At 49.8% G+C, this 23,616-nt stretch overlaps 1 protein-coding gene across 2 annotated transcripts in view; it reads right to left on the minus strand.

The window, feature by feature from the left end:
- PAK5 (p21 (RAC1) activated kinase 5) overlaps window positions 1-23,616 on the minus strand; it is a 157,581-nt gene that overhangs the window by 82,900 nt on the left and 51,065 nt on the right. The window contains exon 1 of one of the 2 annotated variants that reach the window (XM_038131240.1): window positions 337-484. The exons of the other annotated variant lie outside the window; for it this stretch is intronic. The gene's annotated coding sequence lies outside the window, so the exon portion shown is untranslated. Of the gene's footprint in view, window positions 1-336; window positions 485-23,616 lie in introns of those variants that run through there. 2 annotated transcript variants of the gene reach the window in all.

The raw sequence follows: 23,616 nt of genomic DNA on the forward strand, positions 1-23,616 counted from the left end.
TTAAAAAGAAAAAAGAAAAGAAAAGCCATTGTTGTAGGAAACCCCGACAAGCTATGAAAAGCAACATCAGCTACGGCGAGCCTTGCGAGAGGAGCCCGGGATCGCGGCTGCCCGCGCCAGGCTGCCCTGGCAGCGCCCGCGGCTCCGCCGCTGCGCACAGGTGCGGCCGGGGATGCCCGGGCCGAGCCTTTGTCTGCGGGCACCGGCGCTGCCTGAGCGCACCCCGCCGGCCGGCCGGGCTCCGGGCGGCCCCGCCAGCTCCGCCGCCCGCCCGGGCAGCGGCCCCGCCGCCCGCGCCCCCGGCGGCTCCCCGCGCCCCCGGCCCCGCCGCCCTACCTCGGCCGCCGCCGTCACGCCGCCCCCAGCGCCATGTTCCGGCTACATCCGGGCCGCGGCTCCGCCGGCTCCGCACGGCGCGGCCGCAGGTGCCGCCGCCCGCCCCCGTGCCCAGCCGAGCCGAGCCCAGCCGAGCCGAGCCGGGGCGGGCGCGGCGCCGCCCCCGCAGCGCGCCCGCAGCCCCGCCCCGCCCGGAGCCGCGCTGCGCACCTGCCCGGCCTCGGCCCGGGGCTGCGTCCGCCCGCCCGGCCGGCTCCGCGCCGGCCCGCACACTGCCCCGGACAGCCGTGCCTGCGGCGGCCGGACATCACCCACCTATTCCTGCACCCGCCCGGGCACCTGCGCGCCCGAACGCCCGTTCCTGCACCCGCCCGGGCACCTGCCCCCGAACAGCCGTGCCTGCACCCGCCAGCGCACCCGCCCGTGCGTGCACGCACCCATTATCAGCCACCTGTTCCTGCACCAACCCGTGCACCTGGGCACCCACACACCCCTTCCTGCACCCGCCAAGGCACCCATGTGCCCACCCAGTCATGCACCAACCAATGCATCCGTGCATGCACCCACCCACCTGCGCACCCATCCGCCCCCAGTTCATGTACCCCTTCACCAATGCATGCACCTGCACATGCACCAAGCCACACTCCGATCCACATCCATTCATCTGCACCCCAACCCTGCAGCCATCCACCCACGTGCCCCTACATGCACCCACCCATTGCCTTTTGCACTTGGACCTCAGTTATTACACTTTTTTAAATACAAAAACAGCTGTGCCAACGTGCTTTGTTACCTGTAAGCTCTCCCCAGACAATGGTCAGGTGCTAAGGGACAAATCCGGTTAAGGCAAGCGATGGAAGGAAGCAATCAGAGGATGACAACAGACAAACCCTATCTAGCCCATCTAATTTTGGTGTATTACTGCTGGCAATTTGTGGCTGCCTCTGAAAGCTGCTCTAAGCCTAGATTTTTATGAAATGTTCCATAAGAAAGATTAAGATTGCCTTTAATAAAGGTATGTATCCATCCTCCCACATGCTAAATCAGTAGAAAGATGATGGTGTGTGCTCATGGATGACCACAAAACATCCCTGTCAGGAAACATGGAGCACAAACAGCAAAGTGCTTTTCAGAGGCACCTGCAGCAGAGGCTCCCCGGGAAGAAAAGAGCCAAAGCCAACCTGATTGATACAGCCCTGCATGGGAGAGGAGTGATTTCATACTTAATGATGTTGAATTGCACATCATTTCTAGTTTCTTTGATGCCCGTTTGCATTACCATGGGCTCTGTGTGGCAGCAGCAGAGAGGGCTCGACAGGAACAGCTTGAAGACAAAGGCGCATTGGAGCTGGGGGGTGGATGTGCTGGGCCAGGCACAGGGACGTGCAGAGGCTGAGGCTCGCACAGCACTAAGGCACCCAAGGTCCAAACAGGTTTTTGCACATATGAAAAACCCTATAACTATAACAACAACAAATCCATCAGAAAGGCGCTCTTCCATTACCCGTAGCGTTTGTTTCTACTGTTTCTATGTTCTGCTCCATCACTGCTCTGCACAATGCTGTGAGACGAAAGGAGCTCCCTTGGTCCTCCACACACACGGGGACAGCGTTTGCTGGGATGGCACAGCTCCTGCTCCAGCCTCTGCCCCTGCCCACAGCACTGCTGGGGCAGTGCCAGCACAGCCAGGGCCACTCTGCTTTCTGGGAGGGACCTGGGGCACAGGACAACACAGCCCAAAATACAGCATAAAGTTATTCAAAGCCCTGGGCCATAATTTCCACCTCCTAGATGTGAAATTCAGAGGCAGGCTGGCTGGGGTCACCCTGAGTGGGTGCCATTGTTGAAGTCACTCTGTTGCTCCTGGTTTCCATTCCTGTGCAGTGCGTTTTGCATCATTTGGAATCAGTGGTACCGAAGAACATTTGGGCTCTGCTAAAAATCCCAAACAACCCAGCCCCTCCCAGAAAACCCCAAGCCAGCCTCGAACTTTAAGGGAAAAACCCCAACAACTTGTATTCAAACCTCACCACAAAGCTGAAGCCTTCCCCCTGGTGCTTCAGACCAGAAATAAGGTGGGACAAGGCAGTGAGGGTTTCCCTGCTCGGAGTCAGGATGAGTGGTGTGTGTCTGTAATGCAAGGTGCTGCATGTCACATCATGGCATGGAACACACAGCTTCTGGCAGGGGAACAAACAGAAATCAAGCCTTTGCTGTTTTGTCTTTAGTCTCGAGTGTGACTTGTGCCTCCATCAGCACAGGAAAATCCCATCCTGTGTATTCCCAGAGAGCCCTGGGCTCTGTCTTCATGGCTGAAGCCAACAAGAAACCAGGTCTCTAACTTGGACATTAGTTTCTCCACTGAAGTCAGCTGAATTACCTAAAGGATGAATTTGACTAGCTAATGCCTTCAATCTGAAAAACAGATACCTTCAGACTTTCAAAGCTTTTCAAAAAAGGTTCATTTTGCTTTTACCTTGCACACAATGGTATGAATCAGAAATATGGCTCCTCGAGTCATTGCAACTGCCCTGAGCTAGAGTTGCTGCAAATTAAAGGCAGGTAAAAATGCAAAATATCCTTTTCCCAGTAAAAACAGAGAATAGGATTATTTTCTTTTGTATTTATCATTATACATTTTATATTTGATCATTTTAATTAAAAACCTGAACCAGTGGCACTAAACATTATGGCCTAAATTTTATTGTAATACTAAAAGAAATAGCAGTTAACCTCTACAAATTTTAGATTAAGTCAAGCCACTGCAGTGGCTGAAGTATTTGCTGAACCAACTGGATCAGGGGATTCTTGAGACTCCAAGCCCGTTTCCTACAGACCCGTTTCTTCTCAGGGTGCACAAAAAGACATTCTTCCTTTAAGTTCACTCCAATTTGAGAAAATCATTGGGGGCTGAAAACAAACAGGGAACAGGAGATTGCACTTTCTCCCATATGAGTCTCTATAAGGATGTGGTGATTAGAAACACCCCAGCCTGCTGCCAAAGAGGTAATATTTCCTGTGTTCAAAGTGTCCATTTCAACTGCAGAATCAGTTTTGATACCTGTGTTCTTCCCCTTGCCCCATCCCTCCATCATATTGAACATTAGTATGTGATTTACTGAGAACAGTAACCAATGTATGTTACTTTTTTCTGCAGTGCACCTTAACACGAACATTAAAATAAGCCATGGAGTAGAGGCATCAGTCATTGGTTTGTCACATAAATGAAAATTGTTAAGTAACTTTAGACTTAATATGCAGATTCTTAAATAAATATGGTAATAGCATATCCTGATCACAAGTGAAAAAAGAGTACCAGGCTTTGGTGAGGAAGTATCAGTTGTTCCTTAGGAAAATAATTAAAAACTACAAATGAAGAACAAGATTAATTTAAATAATCAATTTTGTGTTTCCTGCTAGCTGATTTAAATCAGGATGAAAATTGTTGATTAAAGCCCCTTATTTAAATCTGTGCCTCTTAATGAGAGTGCAAGCCTATGAACAGAGGCCCATAATAGTAATAAAAGACTGCAGAGAAAAAATAACTTTCACAAGAATACTTTCAGGGCTGGAAGAACATCCATGCTTTGCAAAAAGAAATGCATCTTACCCAGCCAAGCAATTCTTTGCCCCTCAGCTCTTAACCCTGTGAAAAGATCAGGGACAGGGCAATAAGTCATGGGATATTCACAGGCACGTTATGTAAGTACAACTGAACTGGTGATCCTTCTCGCTGACCATTGGAGAGGAAGATGAAGTATTGCTGGAATAATTAAAAAGACAGGTTTGAATTCCCTGAGCAATGCAGATGAACGCCCTGTCCAGCTATTGGTCTCGGTGGCAGCAGCCTTTGAAGGTCTCGGGCTGCTGCAGAGGGAGGAAGGCTGAAGGATGCTGGGTGGAGTGGGCCTTTGCCAACCCAAGCACCGTGCGCTCCTGTGCAGCCCCTGGCCTCTGTCCAAAATGCTGTTGGAGGGCCACTCCTCTGGTAGCAGAACAATGACTCTCATAACTACACTTCAAATCTCTCTACACTTAAGGTGCCTTTGCTTGCCTTGTCAGTCTAAATCCAAGCACAACAGCATTCATTATGAATTTATAGCGAATGGAGCCAGCTGCCTTTCACTGAGGGCTGTGCGAGTGTCACCAGCCTGTACAGGTACTTTACATGTCCACCATCCGCTGAAACGGGCTCTTAACTGTGGTCCTAAATTCCACACTGCTTCTTAGTCCTCTGCAAGTACTTTGGGAGTGCACTGGAGCAGCCCCGTGGCCTGTTAGCAAGGGTGACAGTCCCCTCTATTTCCGTGCCGCTTAGTCCTCCGTGCTGCACTGCCCGCTCCTGGGCTCCAGTGCTGTCTCCCACAGAGACATCTGCCCTTTTGGGAAGTGTACCACGGGATGAAAGCCTGAAGGCATGACCTTCACTCTCACCGAGATCAGTCACCAGAGGACAGCCAAAGAGAACAGATAAATTTCATAAAGGGGGTTTTAAAGTGATTGTGTATTTTTGAGCCATGATTTCTGGTACGCCTGGTACCGCTACTGCCAACATTCTTATTGCTGAACGATCAAAAGATACACAAAGATCTATAACTAGGGATATTTACACAGACTTATCCTCACACACCTGATTCCTCCCCTTCAACTGTCATTTCTGAGGGGCCCAACCCTGCAAGGCAGAGCACAAGATGCTCTGCAGTTCGCATCTTCCCAGGACATGGCTGCTCCGGCTGCAGAGACGACTCTGGGGCCCTGCAGGAGCTTCAGTCCTGTGATGAGCCCTGAGCACGGTCCTGCCCTGCCTGAAAGGCAGCAGCGTGGCTCTTCATCGGCTCCCATCGCTCTTCCCAGCTGCCACAGCCCTGCTGTGTCTCATCAGCGGGGCTGAGCAGGGAGTCCCTGGCTCAGGGACTTCTCGGCCTCCGCGATAAAGTTTGGGATCCATGAACAACGGGATTTGTTCCTTTTCCTCCCCCTGGCATTCTGCAAACGCACTATTACACCTTTGTGTCACACTGCCCTGCAAATCTGCTTCCAAAAGGCTGCCTTCTTTCTCCAAAGATCATTTCCAGTACTGAGCAAGATCTCTCAGAGCCCTTGACTTTGCAGCTGGCAAAGTTTACAACATGTTTACAATACCCTGCATAATTTGGCCATGAGATAATGTATAGTATAGTCCTTCAGTGGTGCACAGTGGGAAAAGAACAAGTGGAAAAAAATAAGGTAATGCAAAGCCAAGAAAAACAGATGGTAGCAAGCTCTCCAAGGGGCAAGAATGAATAAATAACTGCAGATTTTTTTGTCTGAGGAAAAATATATTGTCAAATCAATAACACAGTTTTTAGGAAATGCAGGCTAGATCAAATGTGCATTTTTTCAGTATTAAACAATGGCACTTCATCAGGACTGATGGTCTGCGCTGCACGTGTTTGCCTACATGAAACAGAGAGAAGTAAAAATAGCATTGCTCCAAAAAGTTCTTGTTTGACCTCAAGGTTACATTTCATACTTTCTGGGAAGTCCTGCAATAGGTAACAAGCCAAAAGTTCAGGTGGAAATCAGAGAGTGCCCCAGCACTTACTGTGCCCTTTAGCAGCATTGTATCTTTGATAATCTCAGTCAGAGCTGCAATTCTGAGAGAAAAGAACCTCTTGGCAATTTTGGGAACATTCCTGTGCTTGCTTGCTCTTAGGGCCACAGGAAACTATACTTATTTAATACATCTGTTCAAGCTCCCAGAATGATTAACTGATACCTTTTATTCTTTTTGACCACATCAGGTGAAGCCAAAGGGGAAAAAAGAGACACCTAAAAATGGCCAAGTATACAAATACTCTAATTCTCCTCCAACAAAAGATTTTTTCACTTCTCTTAAGTCACCCAGAGGAAGCTAAGCAACATGTGGGATGCATGAAAGTTGCTCTCTGCAGATCTGTCAATGCATTTTAGCCATGCCGTGCATCAATCCCAGCTGCTCTGAGCTCCTCACCAGGAGACAAACCAGCTCCTGCTGCTGCCAGGGACCCAAAGAGCCACAGCTGGAAGGCACCAGACCTCTCGTGCTCTCACTCTAGCCATGGTACAAGTGGTGCTACACCCCAGGTGAACCCAAATGGTCCCAAAATGCATGAGCGCTCCCGGGGTCTCTCCCTTGGCTCAGCTCTGCTCCATTTGCACCTTGCAGTTCATTGTCCCGTTCCAGCTTTAGCCCAGGCACTCCCACCCTGCTTGTTTGTCTCTCTCAGCCCACGCTGTTTGTGCTCCTGGGCTGAGGTTTGGATCATTTGTCCTTGGTCCCAGCTGGAGCAGGAATTGTCTCCCTGCTCTGTGCAGAGAGCTCAGCATCCCCTGCTGTGAACCCAGCCCCACACACCAAAGCAGCACAGAGCCTGAACAACAGAAAAGCTAACACTTAAGGCATCATAAGAATAATGGCTGCAGCGTCTCCAGGGCTCGCTGGGCTGCGGTGATGTGGTGGGTTGTGGAGCAGAAGGAATCACAGGCTGGAAGGAGCTCTGACAGTGGGAAATGACCTCTTGGCACTGTGGCTGTGAAGAGGCTGTGTGCTCAGTCTCCCGGGCTGGGTCCCTGTGCTGTGCTGGGGACTGGCACACACCAAACCCTGCACTTGTGGAGATCTCCTGGTGAAGCTCCCCAAGGAGTCACATCTGGGGAGGGCAGCCAGAGCCCAAAGCAGAGAATGAGCAGCGGCCAGAGCTGAGTCCCAGCGCACCATCGCACAGCAGCAGCCTTTCCTCGCACACGGGAGGTGGGGAGTCTCCATCCCTCCCCATCTCCATTCTGCTCCAGAAGATCTGAACTCACAGTGTTGGCTGATTGTGAAAACTACCTGCTTTCCCCCAGCATGTCAATAAATCACAGTGATGGGGCATTTCTTGGAAGCCAGTAGCTGGCAGAAGCAACAGGAAGGGTCACCTCTTCATCCTACTGCTTTTTGGGAGGTGGATAATGCTCCACTATCATGCCACAACACCACTGATAATATTTTCCTTGAAGCTCCATTTTCTGTTCTGCCCATGCAAATATGAAGAGCAAAGTCACTGCTACTGCCTTATTTTCTCCTTCTGCTGAGAGCAGAACCTGAGCTCCTTAAAACCACGTACTCCTAGTTCTGGAAGCAATCACTTTTGCTATGCAAAGGGGACCCTCTCTCTAAAAATCAAAGTCTTTCTTGGGAAGCAGTAAGTCCACCAATGAGCCTCTCAGCTGCTAAAAGCCCCCTGCTCCTCCCAAGCACTCCTCCCTCAAACAGCAGCTCCAAAAGAAAAGCAGGCCCCAGGGATGCCCATGGAGCACCCCAGAAAGTCCAGTGGCAAGGCTGGGTCCATGTGCCCATAGGAGCTGCTGGCAAGTTGGTCAGAGGTGGCTCCTTTTGAAACAGGACGGGTTCCAAAGGGACACGAGCTCTCGGAAGAGGCAATCACTGGGAATGCCTCCAGCTCCAGCCCCAAACTGCAAACTAAAGTACTTGCTTTTGTTAGAACATATGGCAAAACCCTGCATCCTACACGTGTTTTAATGCCAAGAGTGACTCTTAGTTTGGCATCCTGCATGGCAAAGAAGCCAGCAGGGGTTTTGTCCAACAGAGAAGAGGGATGAAAGCAGGCAGTTTATCTCACTGCTATTTCAGCTTGTCTTCATTTCCTGGTCTGCATCACGTCCCTGGGTCAGTCCAGCTCTGGTCATTCTTGGCTGTCCTCAGTCCCCTCACATGAGTGTTTCTGTACCTGACCCTTATATTGCAGGCTACAAAGAACTGCATTGCAAGTACTTTTAACCCAAGGTGTTTTTCTATTACTAACAATCCTTTGCAGCAAATTCCAGGTAGGCTGATATTGTAATGTAATTCCAATCACCGGGTAGAATACTTGTCTATTTCTCCTTTACGAGTATCAGTACCCAGCCTACATTCTCTCTCTCATACTTAAGCCTCCACAATTACACTGACCAAAGCAACCTGCATTCATAAACTGATGTGCTCTTGCATTCGAGAGATTTGCCAAGTGCTAAATATAAGGTTTCCCTCAAATCAAATTCAAATTCCAGCTGCCTCTCAGCTAATATGCAGCAAAGGTTTAGCAGTACGAAGCAGTGTTTGTAGAATCAGACACCAAAGATGATTAAATTAAACTGAAAGGGGAATCAGTACAAGCCTGAAATTAGTTTGCTGAAGATACCAGAGTTCATTTCCTCCCACTGACAGACGGAGCCACCTTGTGACCTTTAGTGATCAGAGCAAACAGGATCATGGCTTTGCCAAGTCTGCTCCCCTCCATCCCCGCAGTGCTCTGACTGAAAAATCAGCCTCAGCCTCTGCTGGCCAGGGCAGGGGGCCTGCAGGATGCTCAAACCAGTGCAGCAGTTCAGACACTGCCCTCTCGCCCCTGGGCTAGGATCCTTCTCCTCTCTGTCAGCACATGCTCTCCAGCACTCCAGGTGTGCACTGAGATCTGAAGAACAGCTCCTGGGTTTATCTTGGTGGTCTCTGCTCCGAGCAAAGACCCTTCATTCTTTGATTTGACCACGATGGTGAAACCAGGAAGGTGCCTGAAGCTGGCAGGGTGAGTTGATGAGATGTTGAGAGCAGGCACGAGCAGGAAGGCATCCCAGGGGTGGGCAGGCAGTTACTTCCTTGGATTTGCTTTGCTAATCTGGCTCCTTTGAAAAAGCATAAAAATTGCCAATGAAAAAGAAAATTATTTCTAACTTTGGCCATAGGAAGAGAGCTGAAGGATTTAAAGCACGTGGTAGCAATAACAAGTGGTTCATCTTCTCTCGCACTGCCCCGTTAGCTGTTACTCTTGGGCATTGTCTCTCTGAGCCTCTGGAGGCTGCGATTGTGCCGATGGCTCCATGGCAGCGATGGAAAACCACTGCTGAAAACAAAAGCTTCTCCTGACTATCACATACACACAGGTTTGCCAGGACACCTTGTCCTCTCCCTGCAGCCCTTCTGCTGGTACCATTCCGGGTCTCCTCCGAGCACAGATGGGAGAATAGCACCAGGCTGTTTGCTGTTCTTGCCTTGCTAATGTCAGTGACCTGATTTACAAACCAGACTCAGACCCCTGCTCCTGTCTGGCGAGTGGTACAAACTGGTGCTGGTCCTCAGAGACTTGCACACAGTCAATTTCCAACAACAGAAAGGATTTTCTCCCTTTAAGAGGAGAGAGCTAGCACAGCTCTTTGGCAACATTTAAATTGAAAGGATAAATTGTAGGAGCGGGTATTCCAGAGCAGCGGCACAGCCTCTTAACAAAAACCCCCTACTATCCAAATTCAATTAGACATAGCCCAGGAGGGAAAGAAAAAAGGCAGAAAACTCTGCTGATGGAGCTTCCTCTGCCAGACAGAACCTGGGTGCTCCTCTGCTGTGCTCCAGGGGTAGATGTGCCCGCTTTTGGGCAGAGCAGAGTCTCCCAAGCCTGGGTGTTGATGGCAAGAGAACAAAAAGCTCCCTCTCCATCAGCGTGGCTGAGCAGGTGCAGTGGCAGGAGAGAACACCCCTCCTCAGTTGGGCCAGGAATGGTGAAGGGAGGTGATATCACGCTTGAAAGCCAAGGTGGCTGATGGGCTGCACTTGCAGGCTGGGCTGCAGCAGCAGCCCTGTCAGAGGGCAGGGAGGTGATCCAGCATTGCCAAAGGGAGCCTCTAAGGAATGCAGCCAAGAAGGCAAGGTGCAGCAGCACCTGAAGCTCCAGTTGCCTTGCCCCAGGGGGTGGCCTGGCCCTTGCCTGGCTGCTCCACCCAGCCCAGCTGAGCCTGAACACACTCTGGGCACCACCACGCAAAGCTCCATCCTTCCTCTTGACTACAGAGGATGCAAAAAGGATATGAGGTTTGCTGCTAGAAAACCCTGTCTGAATAAATAACGCAGTTCTGCATTTGAAATGGTGGAGCTCTTGGGGAGCAGATCCTCTGTGTTTGAGGCAACTGCCTCCTTCCAGATAAATGCACACACCACTGAGCTCATGTGCTGCTGCAGCAGTACCTAAGGCCAGTTGGAAAAGCCAATATGGTCCATTTCTCCTGCAAGATCTCCCAGGGGAAATACGTCTCAGCCAGGCTAAATGCTTTCCTTGTGCTATATCTGTATAGAAATTGCATGTTTTAAGGTTTTGTTTTGAATGAGAAAGAAGTCAGACCTTGCTGGATTGGGCATTCTCAGAGAGAAGCAGGGCATGGTCCTGCTCCCTGACAGCTGAGCCACACTAAGTAACAGATGAGGGCCATACTGCCACAAACTGTTTTCCAGGCTTCCCCACACAAACAAGGCACTAACCATGGGTTTTCTTCCATGGCTGGAGGCCAACACGCCTCTGGGCAGCAGGAGGATGGCCCTACACCAGCTAGTTTCTGTTGACTGACAAGCATCTCCTCATTTTCTTCTTCTGGCTAAAGGCTGACTCAGTTTGTGATGGCAGAAGCCTTGCAAGAGCAATATTAAAGGTGCTTAAGAAAACAATCAAACACACCGCACCCCTGCCATCATTTGTCACCTGCCCCAGACATGTTTTACACAATTCTCACTTGCAGGAAATCATCCATGACTAGAGGAAATGCGCTTTTTGACATCTTCCTTTCTGTGAATTCATGTTTCCAAGTGAACGTGTTTGAGACACAGGCCTGGGCAAGGGAGCTGCAAGCAAGGGTGAGGACCAACCCTGGGGTTGGCAGTGCCACGCTGCCCTCTCCTGCCAGGCTCCCCAACAGATGCTAATCCACTGTCTGTGATTACTCTCTCTAGGATCTTTAAATCCAGGCTTTGGGGATTAAGGAGCCCCCCCTTTCCCAAATGAGGGAATCCTCCCTTAATCCATTCCTGCAGGCACAACAACACCAGGAAAACCCGGCATTTTCTGGGGAGTGTGGTCCTGACTCTTTGTATTTCGAGGCTGTACAGAACAATGCCTGTGCTTGAGAGTCCTTCAGCATCACAGCTCTGGTTACAGATCACACCTTACCAAAACCAAAACCCCTTTCACTGCCCCCTTTCTGGCATTGCTGGGGTCTTATCTGGGGTCTCCCACCATGCAGCAAGCACTGAAAGCCCTTCTCAGCCTCACTGCCCCGGGGGCTCTGGGGACAGCTCCTCCACAAAGGATGGAGCCTTTGGGGCTGCTTATCACTGCTCAGAGCCCAGTGGCAGAAGCAAGTAAAAACAAGAACTGAGGAAAAGTGCCAAAACACAGTCAAACTTTAACCAGCTCAAGGAAGATACGGTCTCAAGTGTCCTTATTCACCTCTGGGCAGCTTTCACCAGTTTTAACTCTGGTTCCAAGGCTGCCAAAGCCTGCCCAAAGCAAGCAGGTTTGTTTCATTGTAGTCTCCCCCCAGTCCTCCCGTGCCCAGCTGCTTTTCCACCCATGCAAGAACCCCTTTCTTTCTGGGGATGCTTCTGCTGGGTGACCTGTGGACACTGACACCAGCCACACTGAGCCTGACCCACAGCAAGGAGCACGTCCCAGTTCCCACTTTGGCTCACCCACAGGCCTGTGCTCACTTATCTCAACTTTTCACTCTATTTTGAGTCGTTAGGGCTGGCTGAACATCCCCCTTCCACCCTGTACTGTGCCAGGACCAGCCCTGGTTTATGGACAGCTTTTGGGGAAAGGATAATTCACAGTATAATGCTGTGTCCCTTTCAGCCTGAAAATTCACTTCTCCAGCTCCCAGAGTCACGTGGCTCCAAGAAAGTCAGATTTCGTATGTAAAAATCTTAAAAAACTTTCAAGATCTATCTAGGCTGTTTACAACCTACATAAGACTAATTTACACCGGGGAAAAAACAGATCCAGAAAGAAACAACCTGTCTGGCAGCATCAGCCCTTCAAAGCATCCTGAAGGCCAGCCCGTTGCCATGGCTCTGGGCTCTGCCCGGGCAGGGCTGGACACGCACTGTGCCGTCCCAGGAGCTCCTCCAGCGCGGTGAGCCCGGGCTCGGCCCGCCCTGCCGGACCCAGCCGAGGCGGCTTGGGCCGCTGCCCCTCTCGGCAGCTCCAGAGAGCACAGGAGGGCCCCGAGCAGCTTGGATTTTAGCCCTCGCCGGCAGCGGCGAGCCAGCCCGTGGCAGAGCACCCTCCATCGCGCTGATTTATGCGCTCTCTGCCTCCGCCGCAGCGAGGATGGTTTTTCCTTCTAATCCGTTTTCGCGGTGGCGTGCTCCAGCTCGGCGGAGCTTTGCTGGGGGAAGGGAGGCTGCGCTGGATTTGTGCCGGGGAACAAAGAGGCAGAACGCTAGCGCCCGGCACCGCTCGAAGCCCGAGTGGGGAAGGGTCCGCGGCGGCAGGCAGCTCCCCGGCCCGTCATTCTCCCGAGGCTTTGCCCAGCTCTGCTTACGCGTGGCACTAACAACCGGGGAGGCAGCGGCGCTGCTTTAAGCGCTGGATCGCTGCTCGCAGAAAGGAACGCTCATCCCGACGGGCTCACTGCCATGGCAGCGGGAGATGTCTCTCCTCTTCCGGGGATGCAGCCCTGCTGAGGGCAGGTTTGCTGCGAGCTGCCCTGGGAGCAGCAGGAGAGGCACGTTCCCGAGGAGCAGTCCTAGGGCACGCCGTCTCCAGCGCACCACAAGCCACAGGAAAAACCGGGACGGCAGAAGTTTAGGTGGCTCTGACACCAGCGCGTAGCAAAGGGGGATGAGGGAAGTAGGACCTTTGGGTAATCCTAAGTCATACCTGCTCCCTGTGATGAGTTACTTGGTTGGAGAGTATTCTGTGAATCACGTTTTCACGTAGCCCTGCTGCCCAGGCGTGGTGATGCTGCTCCACCTGCACACTCTGGCACTGGGTGAACCTTGTGCCAGGAGATCTCAGCAGTGAAATAAAATTAACACATTTTCTCTTCCAGTCGTATAGAGAACGCACAGACAGCAATCCCTGCTCTTGGGAGCTTCCAGCTCAAAACCTTCCTTTTCATGAGGAAGGCAAAGACCTAGAAGCAAGACTGGAACAAATGCTACAGCAGTGTTCTGCCTGGAAACACACAAATACCCCTGGCAGTGGCAAGCCTTGAATGGAATCAGTCACAATTTAAAGCCTACCATCATCATCTCTAAATGGGCACCATGGAGAACACAAAGCAAGAGGAATATACTTGCCCCAAACTGGGAATGCCACTCGCTTTTTCCTGGCCCCCAGCTTTCAGCTGGAGCCCACATTCCCCCGCACTGCCTAAGCCTGGCAGTGAGCCAGTAAGAGCCAAGGTGACAAACTCTGAGTGAATTAGAGAAAAGGCATCATTTGCCATAGATGCTGCATTGATTTTGGACGGCGGAAGCTCACCTGACCCAGTAGAGACCCAAGAGGGGTTTTCCTTCTGGAAAACCACTGAGAATGAACTTGTACTTTTCTTCAGTGGACTGGCTGCTGTCATCTGCTCTTCCTTGTGGAGATCTTTGCAATGCCACCTCTGGGCCGCTACTGGGAAAGCAAGAGCCACGAGTTCTGCTCTTGGCTTTTTTTTCTGTCACAACGTGTATCATCAAACGAGTGCTGAAATGCTGCCCATTTCACACAGAATCACTGCCCGTAGTAAGATTTCATTAATTGCAAATGAGAGCAGGACTTGGCCCACACAGTGGAAGTAATAGATGGTCCCTATAATTAAACGTTAAGTGTACGTCCATTGACTTACCCGCAGTATTTCAAAGTAATTATGCTGGCACAATAGATCTTAGTCTCTGTGAATTTAATATCCCAGAAATCATTTACAGTTTTTCTGAGCCTACCTGCTTTGTGAAATGCTGTATTTCTCCTGCGACTCAGGGCTAAAGCAAGGGCAATCTAGTGAAATCCAGCGAGGCATGCATTGCATGCTAAAGTACAATTTCCTTTTCTGCTTCCCAGGTGAACAGTTTTCAGTTTTACACCAGCTCTTTTTCTGTATGTTTTTAGATTTGCCTTCCTAAAGAATTTGAATCTATTTCATCCTTTGAAAATCCTTAAGATGCTGTAAACAAAAAAGGAAAGTTTCAGGAAGACCAGAGAGAAAGTTTTCAAGAACATTTAAAGTACCCCAGAAAGTCAACATCAATTTCCTTAGTCTCCATTGCCAGGCCACTAACTACAGTGCCACTGTGAATGATTAACCTTTTCTGAATGTATCTGACTTCTGCCTTTGTAAAACCAGCTTTTAAGAGTCCTGTCTCAAGGAGGAAAAAATAAAGGGGCATCTGATAAGCCTTCAGGTCTGGAGCTTGCTGAAGTACAGGGGACTTGCAGCAGGTACAGCATCTCCTTACTTTGCTGGTTTAGCTTGGAATGAACCAGTAAATCTGGAGCTGGAAAAACAAGACACTTATTCCAGTGACTGAAATGAGGGACAAGGCAGAGAGCTGCTGGTTGTAAAAGCAGAAGAACATGGAGACCATAAACCACTTCAATTTGCTGGCTTTGGGTAGCATCACCCTGACTCGCTAACACAGCACTGAGTACAAAACATGCTTGATAAGCCTGGGGTTTGATTATGTATCCAACACGCTTGATGGTATTTCATATACTGACAGTCCACTTATTTGCATGTTTAATTACATTCTAGTTTCTGCCCAAGAGCTATTGGCTCAAGTTGCCAGGAAAAAAAGTAAAACCTGAACACAAAACCCAAGTAAATGCTAAAGTTAGAGCACTAGGCACTGAAAAGCCAACATAAATACCATACATACTCAGCTCCAATTTTTAACCTGTATGTGAGGTATCCTTTTATTTGGTGGAGAGGCTGTGTTTAATTACAGATGGACACATTTGAAAGGTTAGCAAATGAAAGCCAGTGTTCGTTAGATGAATGGCAAACTCGGCTAAAGAATCTTAGTTTAGTATCACTGACAGCTAACACCTCCCCTGTCCCCCTAAGGTCCCCTTGCCTACAAATGCAGTGCTGAAGCTGAGCCTCCTGCATCCGGGTCATTTTGCAAAGCCCACTGAGGCTGCTAGAGAGCTGTTCAAAAATGAACAAATCCTTACACAGTGGAGCATGCTCAGCCCTTTGCCCAGGTTGCACCCTAGGCAAAGGGCTGCAAAATATGGTGCAGTGATTTTTCCTGGCTTCCAGGCACAGACATTATATAGAAACTCTGGATCATGCCCAAACAACCTCTAGGGAACACAAGAAGTGCTGAAAGAGGCAAGAGAGCCTGGTCACTTCTGTAACTCTGCTCACATGCACACAATACTAGACTGACCCGAACAAGTGCCACTCGTGCCATGGCTGCTCTTGAGTGACTGCCCTCACTGCTGTCACTGGTGCTCAGCACCAGCTTAGGCAAAGACACCAGTTAACAGCTCAGTGCTGAGCAAAACAAGGACTTGGAGTCTGTGTGTCCAGGACAACATCCAAGAGTTCACGGGGGACAGCCTCTGAATTCAGCATGCCTTTCAGTCTGGTGGCTGAGGCCACGAAGGACTGAGATGCCCTGCCTTGTGCAGAGCCTGCCGCCTCTGTGGGCATGGCACAGCCTGGCCAGGGCCATCCCACCTGCTAAGGAACAGCCTTGCTGCCAGCCGGGCTGAAAAGGAAGGCGCAGGAAGGACTTGGGATTTCCTGTCTCTCTCAATGCACCTAGGCCCATCCCTGCCTGACACAGCTGCTGCAGCTTGTGCTACCAAAGCTTCACAAATCCTCCTGAAAGTGCTGCAATTTAAGCATCCCCTTGCAGGCTGCAGGGGCTGCAGCATTTTGGGACCCTCGGCACAAGAGGTTGTTTGCTCCCAGCCCAGCTGTATCAGCGCTCTCTAATATTCCCACAGTGTCCAGCCACCTGGGTTACCTCAAAACCCCTTTGCTGGGGTGTGAAGTGGATGGTGCTTTCTCTGAAGTCCTTGATATAGGCCAGGTTTAATACCTTTTGCTATCAACAGAAGCCTACCCACTGAGTTCTGCACACTCTGAATTAAGCACTGTGTACACAGATTTTCCTGTTAGGGCAATGAAGGACTCGGTTATTCTGTCCTCATTAACACTGATGGGATCTGGGCATCCCGATTGCTTGCGTAGCTTTAGAAATGCCAGCCATAAAGCACAACTGTACTCATCTACAGCCTATGTGTCCTCTTCTTTGCTGGGATTCAGCACGAGCTGTTTCTGGTTATAAAACACAGTTATTGGTGAAAACAGCCTGCTCCCAGAGCAATGATGAGACAGTGGAATTTATTCCATCACACAGACCTGTTGATTAAAACCATCATTCATATCACTGAAAAATGAACAGCCACAGAGACAAACTACCCTGGAGCTTGCTCTTTCATTCTCTAGTAATCATTTCACACAACATAATTATCTTGAAAAGTTGCTGATGACAAGGCTAAAATACAAAAATATTCACGAGTATCTCCACGAACAGTTTATTGATGTGCTTGCTAAATTTTCAGCACACACAGAGGTTGGGAGAGGTCTTCGCTTGTCTGCATTAACATTTGCATTTGCTGTTCATATGAAAATACAGGCTTGATGATGTTAATTGCAGCTCTTTCATCTTTCTGCTTCAAGCTGTATTCTAACTGACCTAGCTTAAATCTGCAGAGCTGAAGGGATCCAGAACCAGAGGGATGCATCCTGTCTCCTATCTTCTGTGATGTTCTGCAACACGCCCTCCAGTCTGATCCTCAAGGCAGCTAAGACACCACTGCCCAAGCTCTCCCGGCTAAAGGCAGTGCTGGGGTAGCTCTGGCAATCTGGGCAAAGGAGGATGCAGAGTCCTATGTTATTATAATTCTCCTGTGAATGGCACGGTCTCACACGGAGGGCAAAGCTTGCGTGAGGTTCCAGGGCTGTGAAGGTGCCCACGTGGGTTGTACCACAGCAGTAGGCAGCAGTTCAGGCTGAATCATGAAGCACACAGGCAGCTTCTGTGGTTACAGGGATCAGCATAATGTTGTGGCACCATGAACTGCCTGAACAGGCAGGGGAAGGTTTGCTTGGAAGGGAAGCCATTCAACAGGGAAGCTGGGCTACTCCTTTAGGGTGCAGTGCAATTAATGAAACGCCCAGATCAGTTTCCCTTGGGCACAAGGCACCAAAGGCCAAACCTGGTGTGCTGCAACTCAGAGCGATGCTGAACCTTGGCCCCAGATGGAAGGAGTCCCTTCTGTGCCTGTGCTGCACTTCCCAGACAGCACTGCCAACTCCTGCCACACTTCAGGAGGAGGAACGGAGAATACAAAGGGCTGAGGAGAGCTGCTGCATCCCCACAGCAGCGGGAGGGACACGTAGATATGGCTTCAGCAACACTTTTCCTGGGAACAGAGCCATTGAGCATCAGTGGGATCAAAGCCCCTGTGTGCTCTGCTTACACCCCCCCTGCTCTCGGATGGAGACCGGCGGCACGGGAAGGAACATAAAGAGCCCTTATTTCTGACAACAGCCCCGGAAAGCCGGGCCTTGCAGCAGGCCAGGAGCTGCACACGGGCTCGCAGGAGCAGATTTGGGCTCCTTGCAAGAAGCAGTGGAGCATATGTTTTTAGAGAGAAAGTACAAAACCAAAATGAAAATACATAAGCGTTTGTTATCTGAGGCTATGAGCTGTATCTTGCAGATTCAGGGAGGCAGCTTGGCTGAATCCCTCTGGAGGCACCAAAGCCTGACTGGGAGCAGGGCCAGAAAAATCAGCGCTTGGAAAAACACTGCTGAAAGATTACAGTTCATCCATACAGGAGCAATTAGGATTTTCCCAGTGAAATGATTAAGTCCAGGCAAGTATATTTGGAAAAGACACACGATGCCTTCCGGAGGAGAAGGAGGCTGACCAGCTGGAGCGATGCCACTGGAGGGCCACCAGGCTGGTTGTGGGTACTGACTGGCTACACCAGGGCTCGAGAGCCCAGAGAAGAGGGAGTCTGCATCCTTGGGATAGGGAGAAAGAGGACTGGAGCCTCAACCAAACCCTTACAAACAGCATCTTCACCAGACCCCAATCTATTGCTGTCAGGCCTCTAAAACTGACACTTTTGGGGCTTGCCCAGAATGCTTTGGAAAGAGAGACCAGAAATGAAGGTAATTCAGGTGAAACACTGGATCATCACAGGTGAAAAGGACATCTCACACACTTGCAACTGGTTGATGTTATTAAAAAGGTTTTTGTATGGAAGAATCCTCTGCAATAGCTTATCCAAAGCGTGTTTTACCTGCTCAGTTCCCTGCAGGGAGCTTCCTTTGCTTTTCTGTGGAGACCAACCTCTAACAGAGACCACTAAATATTTCTGATCTACACTGCTACACAGAACTACACAATGTGTTGACAGGCAAAAGCAATTTAATTGCAGTCAGGCTGCATTTTTAAATCCTCAGCCCCTGACCTTCAAGAAAAGTCTGACTATGGTGAGCACAGAAAGCACATCCATCACTGCTGGGGAAAAAGAATGGGAAGCCAAAAACCAGAGTGTGCCCATTTTGAAAATTAGCAGTTCATATTTTTGCTCTGCACTTAATAAGCTTCTGATTAAAGAAGATTTTCAGGGTTTCCCAAATATGGTTTCTTCTCTGGCTTAAGTCAATTTGGTATCTGTACACTCAAGAAAAGCCCATGTGTTTAAGTCAGAAAATCTGCATTAATATTAATGTTGAGCAGGAAAGCAATTTGGGAGTTGGACTATTTGGCAGTTCTAAGAAACGTACTCAAAGGTATGCTTGACCCACGACATAACCCATTTTTGTCACCACCCAGCAGTTTCAAAGGACAAGAAGAAGTGATGTCACTGGCTTTTTCCAGCATGGGAAGGATGCAGCAAACATCAGGACCCGGCTGATTATCCCAGGGCACCTCCACCCTAATTGTCACTCTGACACAGAGCTCCCTGGTGGCTTCCATCGAGACATTTCTGACCTAATTTTCTCAGCTGCAGAAGCAGGATAATACTGACTCATATAGGATTTATGATGGGAAAAGGATTTATTTTATCTTATAAACCACAACTGAGAGATGCCAGGAGTTAAAGGCCCAGTGTGGCAGCAGCAGAGAAATGCGGGATCTCTCGCATGGGGAATGTGGTGTTGAATCAGCTGGGGCAGACCCAGGCAGAGGAAGCAGCACTGGCATTTCTAACTGGGGAACAGTCATTCTGATGCATTAATCTGTAGTTTATCTATATGTTTATTTTTTCATTCATCCAACTTAGAGACCATTGAATAATCTGTGATTTTGTTAAATGAACAAATCGCATGATGAATTTTGTACTTTTTTTCCTTATAAATAGGAGCATTTTGTTCCACTCTGTAAACTGGTGATGGCTGACAGGGTCACATAAAACTCTGCGACTGTTTATGGCAGGGACTCGGGTTGCCCAAACAAGACAGATGCGCCAGGTACGTAAGATCACCCGCCTGTAGCATTTCTGCTGCTCTCCAGACCTGTGCTGTCTCTCTCTCTAGAGAGACTCATTAGTGTTCTCCTGTCGAGTGAAACCTGATAAATCTCCACTGGGGGTCTCTGTTCTTCAGAGTTTCCAGGTTCACCGCCAGCTCAATGCCCTGAGACCGACTCGAGGTTCATCAAGGAAAGGAGAGCCGAGAGCCTCCAGGAAGGGCAGGAGGGCTGTGGGTAAAACTGTGCTGGCTTCCCAAAGGGAGGTGCTGACCAGCCACCCAGGGCAGGCGCTGCACAGACGGCACTGGAAAGCCCATTGCCCCGCACTGCTTCCTGCTCTCAACCAGGCCCCCTCTGGATGATTACCCACTCACCTGCAGGGAGTCCTTGGTAGCCATGAACACGACCCTAAGGAATTACAGAACAGCTGAGGCTGGAAGGGACCTCATTTCTCTAGTCTAACTCGCCTGGTAAGCGCAGTCAGCCAGAGCAGGTTGTCCAGCTCTGTATCCAGCTGGATTTTCACTGTCTCTACACATGGAGAGCTTCCAAGACCCACAGCACTGCTATTGTAGTGAGTTCATCACAAAACTCCTGAGAACTGAACCAGCTCTGAGGAGGAGACTGAACTCAGATGTCCACCAAAGGTTCCTTTGAACCCAACCCATCTTACAAGACTGACAACCAGGACCAGAATTCTGGCAAGATGCATTGCTGGGGTTTAAAAGAGCTTTCACAGCTGTAAGGAGCCCCTGGAAACACTGGCTCCTGCGCCCATGGACTGACCTAGAGCTGGAGTTCAGAGAAAGGGAAAGCGCAGATCTACAAGCCATCAGGGGCTGCACAGGAGGCTCTAGAGGACACCAGGGGTGGAAGCCACAGCACTGGAGGCAGACTGAGCCTCTGGCTGGAGTGAGGCTCAGCCCATGGCCTCTCCTGAGGAACGCTTCATCCAGGGCTGGGTGCTGATGGCGGAGTGCAGCTCAGGGCTGAGGCAGGAAGAAAGGCCAGAGGTACAACTGGGTTTTCAGAACACCAGGAGCCAACAGAAGCTGCTTCTGCAAGCAATTGTGCTTCAGGAATAGCTGACCTTTCCAAGGATTTGAGATCCAGTACAGAAACATTCAAAGAATGTGCATATATACCATTAAAACATTACTGCGAGTCCCCAGGGGCTACAAAACTCACTGCCAAAATCTGAGAGAAGACAAAAGATTCTATTTCTGGCAATGTATTAGTGAAGTTAATTAACACAGCACTTTGTTATAACTCAAGGGTCTCAAACTGACTGATAATATTTGTGAAGGTTTCAAAGATTTCTATAGACCATCACTCTTTCTTTAACCCTAAGAAATTCTATGGAAGACGTAAAAGGATAATTTAACTGCAAAGGTCAATGCTTGCAAGCCAAGACAGGAATAACTGAGGGTTGTCTGCCCCTGTGGCACCGGTGCCCTGCAATGCCGTGCTCACCTCAGGCAGGGGTTTGCGGGCACCGAGGGCTGCGCGGCCTCACGCTCCTCGGGTGCAGCTCTGTGCACGGCCACGCTGCCCACACGGCCTGCACCTCTCACCAGCAGCTGCCTTTTGCATTTGCTCCTCTCTGCTCCCGCCCCACTCAATTAGCAGGCTGTGACTAAACCATGGTGAACAGTCAGCAAGAAGCCGCAAGCGAAAGGAAATTCGCCTTCAGAAATGAAAAATGGGAAGAGCACCAGAGCATCAAATGAGATATATACATAAATAGGTCAGTATTTTATTGAATCACAAAGGAACACCCTTGGTAAAAGACTAAAAAAAACAACAAAAGATTGTTGATTTCTTCTTTAGATTCATGACCAGAATAGTAAAGGGTATCAAACATCACAGAACATTGGGATGCATCCATTAATAAGCAACAGGGAGTTTTATTTCTAGGAGTCAGGTAGGACTAAGCTGCCAGATAATTAGTGAAAGAACTCTTTTATTGCCATCAACAACTGCTTCTGGTACCAAACTGAAAATTAAAAAAGCGTTAGCTAGTTACTGTTTTCATTTCACTTCAGGAAGTCTGCAAGAGATGCAACATTCCTTCCTCAATGTACCAAATCTCCAGACTTACTGAATGGGATCAAACCAGCACCTCAACTTTCCTAATAATAAAAATTTTCAAGAAGGGAAGTGAAAAAAATAGCAACTTTTATTCTCCCCCACTCCTTCTTTCAACTTTTTTCACTTTTCAAGTCTAATTTTACCTCTTTTCATGTTGCTATTGAAAAAGACAGAAAGGAAAACAAACAGAAAGGGAATAGATCAAAATTTAAACTCTATTTCTGCTCTTGGGAACAAAAGAGTGCTGTGTGGCTTTAAGTAACAGTTTTCATTCAGCGGGGAACTGAATTTCTTGGTGATCCTTCATGCAGGTATAATACTGTGGAGCCAGGATTGCAATCAGACAGAAGGGGGAGGAGAGAAGCAGTCTCACAAGCTGTTTTGGGAGAGCCCCCACGGGCTGCTGGGGGGCCTGCAGAGAGCTGCTGACCCCCCAAGAGCCTCTGCAGGCTCTCGCTGCACTCACCCCCGAGCACTGCTGACCCCCAAGAGCCTCTGCAGGCTCTCGCTGCACTCACCCCCGAGCACTGCTGACCCCCAAGAGCCTCTGCAGGCTCTCGCTGCACTCACCCCCGAGCGCTGCTGACCCCCAAGAGCCTCTGCAGGCTCTCGCTGCACTCACCTCTGAGCGCTGCTGACCCCCAAGAGCCTCTGCAGGCTCTCGCTGCACTCACCCCCGAGCGCTGCTGACCCCCAAGAGCCTCTGCAGGCTCTCGCTGCACTCACCCCCGAGCGCTGCAGTCTCTACAACTCTCCTGAGCACACTCCAAATCACAAATGAATTCGTACCTCCCCTCCTCAGCAGAATAAACCCAGAGTGTAGGGAAGCCATTGCAAAGCTGACATCAAATTTATCAGCATTGAAATTATTCAATTCATAGACATCATTGAAATCCTTCAATTCATAAACTCAAAATGCCCACGGGAACGCAGGCAGCAAAAGGGAGGCCAAATGACAATGGCACCAAGCTCCAGCCTGGCTCCTCAGCAAGTGCCTCCAAGCTCTGCGGAGCCCCTGTGAAGCCTCCAAGTCTCCCGGAGGTTTGACCTCAAGGATGTGGTTTCTATGAAAAATATTGCTTTGCATTGCTCCTTTAGGAGCACGAGGAACACAGAAAGTAAACAGAGCTTCAGGACCTGCTTGAAAGAGGTTGAAGGTAAGGCTGTGATTATACACAGCCCTAACAAGATGTAAAAATGCACAGCTCCCAGTGACAGGCATTTTGAACCAGCTGGTCAAATCAAGGCAGTGCTGACACCAAACCTCCAGCAAAGCTGCTGTCCCCTTTTCTGGTGGCCAGCCCCTTCGGCAAGCCCCAAGCAGAGGCCAATGTGGCTATTTCATGAGATCACTGCTCATGTGCCTAAAGAAGTATCGAGCCCACAAGCACAGGCAGATAGGTGCCTGTTCTTCCACCACAACCATTTCCAGCCATTCTGCAAGGAGAGTGAGCCCAACAGAGAAGTGCTGCAGCAGCACTGTCACCCCAAATCCTGCTCCCTGGCACAGGTTGCCCTTTCCCTCTCACAAAGCAGCTCTTGAACTCAGCTGGCACAGAGACAGAAGATTTGGGTTCTTTCTGCCCCTTTAACACACCCATCTGTGCAGAGAGCTGTAATCAGGGGGACTCAAGCCTGCCATGAGGTCTCCAGCACACACGTCCAGTGAAAGTCCCAAACCGCTCTGCTGAAAACAGGCAGACACTCCTGTGGGGGGCCCAGGGGACCCAAGGGATCACTCAACAACCCAGCTCACATTCACACCTGTTCACTCTTGCTCAGCACGAGAAACAGCAAACCCCATGCAGAAATGGAGCATCAATCAGCCATTCTTGAGCAGGCTTGAAAAGAGCAATCTACTCAATTGAAAC

Source organism: Motacilla alba, chromosome 3 (assembly GCF_015832195.1).
Source record: "Motacilla alba alba isolate MOTALB_02 chromosome 3, Motacilla_alba_V1.0_pri, whole genome shotgun sequence".
NCBI classification, from domain to species: domain Eukaryota; kingdom Metazoa; phylum Chordata; class Aves; order Passeriformes; family Motacillidae; genus Motacilla; species Motacilla alba.